The sequence below is a fragment of the Bubalus kerabau genome, chromosome 19 (genome assembly GCF_029407905.1).
Source record: "Bubalus kerabau isolate K-KA32 ecotype Philippines breed swamp buffalo chromosome 19, PCC_UOA_SB_1v2, whole genome shotgun sequence".
Classification (NCBI taxonomy): Eukaryota; Metazoa; Chordata; class Mammalia; order Artiodactyla; family Bovidae; genus Bubalus; species Bubalus kerabau.
The window spans coordinates 9090047-9098515 of NC_073642.1; positions in this window are offsets into that span (position 1 = coordinate 9090047).

Here is an 8469-nt window from a genome sequence, read left to right on the forward strand (position 1 = left end):
GGACACATTTCCTACGGGCTGCAATATGTGCATGTGGTCTTTCCTCCCTAAAGATGGGGCTTTCCTGGGTTCACCAAGCCCCCATTCACTCGTTAACATCATCTGCCCAACCCCTATATCTTCTGAGTTTGCAATCTTTACTATAAGAAGATAAATGAAAAAAAAATTACACATAATTTCAATAGTCTGTAAAGAGCAGTTAAGTTTACAGGGATCAATCCACAGCATTGAAAACACAATGTCTGATGCTTATCAGTCAAATTTACACTCTAAGGACAAACTGATCCTCCTTAAGAATTGTTGTGAGATCTGCTACCTTGCTTTTCAGTGTGAATTTCAAATGTTCTTTTTCTTGCCAACTTCATCTCTCTGTTCCTCAGTTTCCTCCTACGTAAAACACAACATAAAATAACAGTAACTACCTCATGGCATAATTTTCATGGTTTAGATGGAGACATGCTGCCAAGCACTATGCCAGTGCTTGGCATGGAGAAAACTTTCAGTAAATATTTATTTTGGGGAGGAGTATGACGAAGGCATAATGTAAACTTCAAGTCGTGTAAAGCATATTCAATAAAATATACTGAGAACCATGACTCTGAATTGACAAACATCCAATAATTTGATGAGTTGGAAAACTCATGTCATTATCATGCCCACTCTCCAGCGCTCTCTCTCTGACCCAGTGGTCGCCAGCGTCACCTCCCTTAGGTTGGGAGTGCTCACTCTGTGGGACTGGGGTCTCTTAACAAATAGTAGTCGTTTCCCCCATGTTCTTCTCTAGGACATATCTGGAGGGAGGCATTCCAAACAACAGAGCCAAAACCCAAACAAATGAGCCCACAAACAAAATAGGCAAAATAGATAGACAGGCAATTCCTTTTGGAATAATAGATGGCAAAAGTCTCTTAGGTACTGCCTGGAGTTAGCCAAACCCAGGGTGGAGGGCTCAGTCCTCTGAGACTGCCAAGCCTGCCCGAGACTTCTGATACTAGCTCTGCGAGCCAGTGTCCGCAGGCCCACCTTCACATGAAACCATTTAGTTATAAGCTTGGGGGTCTTTGCGGATTGTCTCTGGTTGGTAATTTGCTAAAACAGCTCACAGAACTCAGGAAAGCACTATACTTGCAATTAAAGTTTTATTGTAACAAAAGGACGCCAATCAGAACCAGCCAAAGGAAGACACACACAGGGCAGAAGCTGAGACCAGGAACGCCTGACTTGCACATCTTCAGTGTCCTCAGCGACGGGCGACCTACTCCTGCGGCAGGCGTGTGACAGTATGCGTGGAGTATGGCCAGCCCGGGAAGCTCACCAAGTTTCAGAGCCCCGAGTATTTGCTGGGGCTTCATTATGCAGGCATGATTCGTGGAACCCTCGACCTTGTGATTGAGGGGGCCTCAATCTATAGGCCCCCTCCCCTCCCTGAAAGGCCTGTTACTATCGGGTGGCTCAAAGCCCCAGCCCTCTAATCACAAGCCTGGTCTTTCTCACAGCCAGTCCCCATCCTGAGTTACCTTCTTAGCACAAACTATTCAGCGACCTACCGTGAATAACAAATATGTGGCTGTCACTCAGAAAATTCTCAGGTTTAGAGGTTCCCTCTCAGCTGAGATGGAGCTGGGACAGAGGCTTTACCCAAAATTCTCTTTGGGTAAAGTTCATTCTTCACCACACAGGTACATGTCTGCAGCAGGCGGCCTCTAAGATGGGGCCCAGTGATCCCCACTTCCTGGTGTTCACACCTTTGTAATTCCCTTCCTTTGAGAGTGGGCTGGACCCAGAGATTCATTTCTAGTAAATAGAGTTCTGGAAAGTGATGGATGTCACTTCTGGGATCAATTACAGAAAGACTCTGGCGTCCCTCCTGCGGCCCGTCTTCTGGAGTTGAAGTCAGCTGCCATGCTGTGGGCTGCCCTATGGGGAGGCCCATGGGGAGGAAGTGAGGAAGACTTTTCACCAACAGCCAGCAGGGAACTGAGGCTTTAATCCACCCAACAGCCTGTGAGGAACTGAGTCTTGGCAACAACCATGTGAGCAAGCTTGAGAGTAGACCCCTCCCCAGCTGAGCCTTGAGAGGAGACCCGTATGACATCTTGATCGGCATCTTGACTGAACCCTGTGAGAGACCCTGGATTCCTTGAGACACCCAACTAAACCACATCTGACCCGCAGAAACCATGAGAGCATAAATGCCTGCTGTTTAACGCTGCTAAGTGTTGGGATAGTTTTTCATGAACCAACAGGTAAAAATATCACATTAGCCTATCCTGTGCTCTTTTCTCTTGGATATCTGCTTGACAATAGGTTATAGAAATATCTTTCAGATCAGCAGGTTGAAAGATGGATTAGAGAGGCAATATTTAAGTTTAAGTATGACCTTTATGGCTGTTCAAATGCGGTCTGACACACAGAATGAAGTTACTTTAAGACATTCTTACTTACCTCTTCCCTTCCTTGCAACAAGCCAGTATAAAATTAATATTACAGTTTGTAGGTTTGTAATTTTCTTAATTATTTTAAGACAAAGCACACACGTTTAACCAATGTTATTCAAAGCATAAGCTTCTCCTCAATAGGAGAAATTAATGGGATTTTTAAAAGGTTTATCTTCACTGCTACTGCTGCTGCTGCTAAGTCACTCAGTCATGTCTGACTCTGTGCGACCCCAGAGACGGCAGCCCACCAGGCTCCGCCGTCCCTGGGATTCTCCAGGCAAGAACACTGGAGTGGGTTGCCATTTCCTTCTCCAATGCATGAAAGTGAAAAGTGAAAGGGAAGTTGCTCAGTCATGTCCGACTCTTAGCGACCCCATGGACTGCAGCCCTCCAGACTTCACCATCCATGGGATTTTCCAGGCAAGAGTACTGGAGTGGGGTGCCATTGCCTTGTGACCCTATGGACTATAGCCCGCCAGACTTCTCTGTCCATGGAATTCTCCAGGGGAGCATACTGGGGAGCATACTGGAGTGGGTGGCCCTTCCCTCCTCCAGGGGATCTTCCCAACCCAGGGATGGAACCTGGGTTTCCTGCATTGCAGGCAGATTCTTAACTGTCTGAGTCATCAGAGAAGCCTGTTCTATTTTCCCCAAACTGAGTATAATCAAACTAACAGGGGATTGAGCTATTAAAATATTACTTTGGGAGAATATATTTTTAAAACTGTGAACATTCAACCCCAAAGCTATGCTTTTCCTGAGAGCTGTTGTTTTGGAATTTGAATTTTCTTGGAGCTAGGCCCTCTGACAATTGTAAAGTCTACACCTGTGAATTTGCTCCCTAGGTGACACTTTCATTTAGTGACCAATTGTTTCTCTGTGGATACATTCAATTATAAATTACAATAGAATTGACTTTTTCATAGCATCCGTCACTCTCCAAGTATCTTAAAGTCCTCTGTGGGTTATAAAGTAATTACAGTGCTCCAAGGACAGCTTAATAACTGCGGACTTGAACACAGACTCTCCTCTCTATTCAAGAAGGGCTCAGTCCCAGCTGGGAACATTAAGTTGGGTTTTATTGAGACTGAAGCCAGGCAGCTGGGTGATCCCTGGTACTGTTTTGAAAAGTATCCTGGGATCTCTACTTTCCACCTGGTTGGTCAGGGAGGTGAGAGAATGACCTCACTGGGAGTGACCTGGAGTTGCATTTGGGCTCTTGGATCAGGCAACCTCCCACCTGGGAGGTGAGATGTGTAATACGGGTGAATAACACACAAGCCTCCTAATGATTTGTGCTCAGTCCCAACTGCATTCCGACGGTTGGTTCTCTCCCACGTGAGTTCAGATGACGAAAAGCTTGAAAGTTTTCAGATAACTGCTTCCTAAGAATGTTTTGATTAGCCTCTATATGACTTATTTTGTTGTTGTTGCCTTCTGATACACTGTTTTTTATTCTTTCTGGAATGCCATCCATATAATACACGTGATGACCACCCGAGCTTGTTTGGTTGTTTGCTGCCATCTTCCTTGGCGCATCTAAGATGCACCTCTCCCTCTCTCTTCTTTGTTCCTTGTCATCTGTTGCCTTGGCACTGCTGACTGATTTCATGATTACTGTGTCTTCTGCACTTCACCTTGACAGACTTCACTATCAAAAGGTGCTAGTTGAGCTGTAGCTATTGGCCCTGTTTTTTTGTGTCATTCCAGGACACATAAGGGGCTTCCCTGGTGGCTCAGATGGTAAAGAATCTGCCTGCAATGCAGGAGATCTGGGTTGGATCTCCAGGCTGGGAAGATCTCCTGGAGAAGGAAATGGCTACCCACTCCAGTATCCTTGCCTGGAAAATCCCATGGGTAGAGGAGCCTGGTGGGCTGCAGTTGATGGGGTCGCAAAGAGTTGGATGCGACTGACTGACTGACACACACTTGCATAAGGACACATAAGACCCAGGTTAGCCTGTGTGTGCTTGTGTGTGTGTGTGTGTGCTTGTGTGTGCTTATGTGTGTGCATTCAGTTTCCAGGTTTTTGAGGACTCGTGACCAGTGAGAACAGAGAAGGCAATGGCACCCCACTCCAGTACTCTTGCCTGGCAAATCCCATGGATGGAGGAGCCTGGTGGGCTGCAGTTGATGGGGTCGCAGAGTTGGGCGCGACTGAGTGACTAACACACACTTGCATAAGGACACAGAAGACCCAGGTTAGCCTGAGTGTGCTTGTGTGTGTGTGTGCTTGTGTGTGAGTGTGCTTGTATGTGCTTGTGTGTATGCGTTCAGTTTTCAGCTTTTTGAGGACTCATGACCAGTGAGAACTGAGAAGGCAATGGGAACCCACTCCAGTATTCTTGCCTGGCAAATCCAATGGATGGAGGAGCCTGGTGGGCTGCAGTCCATGGGGTTGCTAGGAGTTGGACACAACTGAGCGACTTCACTTTCACTTTTCACTTTCATGCATTGGAGAAGGAAATGGCAACCCACTCCAGTGTTCTTGCCTGGAGAATCCCAGGGACAGCGGAGCTGGGTGGGCTGCTGTCTCTGGGGTCGCACAGAGTCGGACATGACTGAAGAGACTTAGCAGCAGCAGCAGACCAGTGAGAATTGGTTTAGAGGTTATCAGCACAACAAGTTCTTCAAACTACCCATGGGGTTTCCTCCAAAGCAACTCAAAGGGAGTTTGGCAGCTAAATTACATGCTGTGCAGTGTGTGGTAACCATAAGTCCATGTCCATGAAGCTGAATAGTTTCTGAATCCACAGAGAAGTATGTGCACTCTGGAAACAGTTGTTATCTTCCTCCCTCTCCTCACTTTGTACATGTTGGGAATGTGATGAAGAGGATGCTACTTCATCAGTATCGAAAATGTGAGGTAAATTCACGCCCCTGGCTGGCCCCGCATGCTCATTCCTGGGTAGTGAGAACCATTCTGTTCTCCCAGGAATTAGTTCCCAGGCACTGAATGTGCTTCTTCTGAAGCTAAGTACTTGGGTTTGCTTCCACACCTTTGAGTATAACTTGTAGCATCAGCAAGTTTCTAAAGCACACCACTCTGCATCTTTCACAACTCATGAAATTACAGGATTATATCTTGAATTTATAGGATTTCTTTTTCACCTGGGGTGAGAATCTATCTTGTTGTAGTACTGTTTTTCTGAAATCCCATTCATCTCTTTACATGAATCCCATTTTTCTTGCTATAGTTTTAAAAAAAATCACCAAAGCTTTCTACATAGATGTGAAACTTTTTGTTGTGATTTCCATGATGTTCAGTAGGACTGGAAAGCTTTAATCCTTGTATCCTGAATGCCTCTCTCATTGCCCAGAAACAAGCAGACACTCAACAGTTATTGAGAAGTAGAAAGTTGAAGAGTGGTCACTAGGGCAGGGAGGTGGGCGGGAGTGTAGAGGTGCTAGTCAAAGGGTACAAAGCTGAATTTATAGGCTGGGTAAGTCTAAGATCTAATGCACAGCATGAAGATTATAATTAATAATGTTATTTTAAATACTGGAAATTTGCTAAGAGTATATTTCAAGTGCTTCTGCAACCCTCCCCACCCCCACCAAAAAAAAAAAAAAAAAAATGAGGGACTTCCCTGGTTGGTGGTCCAGTGGCTAAGACTCCGAGCTCCCAATGCAGGGGGCCCAGGTTTGATCCCTGGTCAGGGAACTAGATCCCACATGCTGAAACTGAGTTCAGATGCTGCCACTAAAGATCCTACATGACTCGACTAAGACCTGGTGTGACCAACATAAATACATAAATAAATAAAAATAAATATATAAAAAAAGAAACCTGGAGAAGGAAATGGCAACCCACTCCACTATTCTTGCCTGGAAAATCCCATGGACACAGGAGCCTGGTGGGTCACAAAAGTGTTGGACATGACAGAGAGAGTAAACAGCTTCTGAAAAATGGCAGAAACTATGGAACACAATGGTGAGTGCTCTGTTCAATAAAATTTTTGGTGAAAATGAAAAAAATAAAAAGAAACAAGGGTAACTATGTGAGGAGATGAAGATGTTAATTAGCCTGATGGTAGTAATCATTTCACTATATTGTATACCTTGTGTGTGTGTGTGTGTGTGTGTGTTAAGTCGCTTCGGTTGTGTCCAACTCTTGGTGACCCCATGGACTGTAACCTGCCAGGCTCCTCTGTCCATGGGATTCCCCAGCCAAGAATACTGGAGTGGGTTGCCATGCCCTCCTCCAGGGATCTTCCCGACCCAGGGATCAAACCCTCATCTTTCACGTCTCCTGTATTTGCAGGCTAGTTCTTTATCACTAGCGCCACCTGCTGCTGCTGCTGCTAAGTCGCTTCAGTCGTGTCCGACTCTGTGCGACCCCATAGACGGCAGCCCATTAGGCTCTTCTGTCCCTGGGATTCTCCAGGCAAGAATACTGGAGTGGGTTGCCATTTCCTTGTCCAATGCATAGAAGTGAAAAGTGAAAGTGAAGTCGCTGAGTCGTGCCCGACTCATAGTGACCCCGTGGGCTGGAGCGTACCAGGCTCCTCCGTCCATGGGATTTTCCAGGCAAGAGTACTGGAGCGGGGTGCCATTGCTTTCTCCGAGCGCCACCTGGGAGGCCCTTAAGTATATACAGTTTAAAAATTAAAGTCAGTTATTGAATGATGTAATGATGGAACAGTTCTCTAAAGCAATCGATTGAATTAATTTCATGCACTTAATTCATTGGTTGACTGAATTAACCTACTGCAGGGCTGCTTTGGAACTTAGGGATATTCATACATTTCTGGAAAAAAAGTGACCTTGGTTAATAATGTTTATTGGAGGCATTCAGTTGCAAGGGACCCAACAGTGGTTGAACTCTGCTTGGGTATAATGCCATTTTCTCCTAGAAAATGATTAGAGCTTTCTGATAATTGATGTGAAATTTTCAGCTCTGAATGATACCCAGAAAATCTCTTTCTGTAGTAAACAAACAAAATGTTCGGAGGGGATTGGAGAGGAGGCTGGGTCTTTTATCTCTTACAGAGCAGGGAAACCCTTGAAGTCTCTTAGGAGAGGATGGTCTCATTATGAAATGGTGGAAGGGCTGAAACATCAACCAACGGCACGGTGGGAAGCAGAGAGGGAGCTTCGCGCTTAGGGGAGGCCCGATCATAATAGTGAATGACAGCTGAAATAATAAAGACATGCCTTCCATGCTACTTTTTTGCAGAAACTGTAACATCCTTGTGAAAGTTAAAAGGGAGAAAAAAACGGCGTATTTTGAAAAGGGAGGTGAGGGAGGGAGGCTGGGCATGGAAACAAAGAGCGGTTTGATGTGTCTCATTGACGCCTTTCAGCTTAGCCCCCGAGGCTTTTACCTAACCCTGTCACTGTCCCAACACCTTCTCGCCCTGACAGTCTTGGTAATTGATGGGTTGGCGGGGGCTATTTTCTGCAGACTTCTGAAAGCAGGAGGGAATACTTCCGTCCCGCCTCCTGCCGCCTGGCATGGGGACCCAGAGGTGAGTAGACCCGGGGCCTGGTGAGGCTGGAGAGAAGAGGGATCGATTCTGTCAATCAGGCTGCCCAGCGACTGTCAGGCTCCGGGACCTTTCACCTGCTCCTCAGCGTCGTTAGAACTCCCAAATCTCTTTGCAGGCCTTTTCTATTAGACACAGACTCCCAAGTTTTGATTTTTTGCTCCCAAAGTCATTTTTTTTATAATTACCTGCATTGAACCACACTTACCATCTGTGTGCTGAGAGCGGGCAAATGATTTATTAGTCTTGGTTTCTAAGCGTGTGGAGCGGCGTGGGATTGATCTGGCTGGTGACACGCACCGCCGGTGGGTGGGGGTGCGTGTCAGGGTGCCGCTTCTCTTGTAGCTGACACGCACGTGGGGACTGGGTTTGATGTTCGGTCAGCCGACTGTGACATTGCCGGAATGCAGCCTCAAGTCAGGGCGAGTCTCAGCCGGCGGAAAAAAGTATTGAGGGCCACATGGGACGTTTCTCTTCAAGCAGATAGTAAAACGCTGTGTGAAGAGACAGGGCAGCATGTAGGACTCAAGGGTTTCTGATGA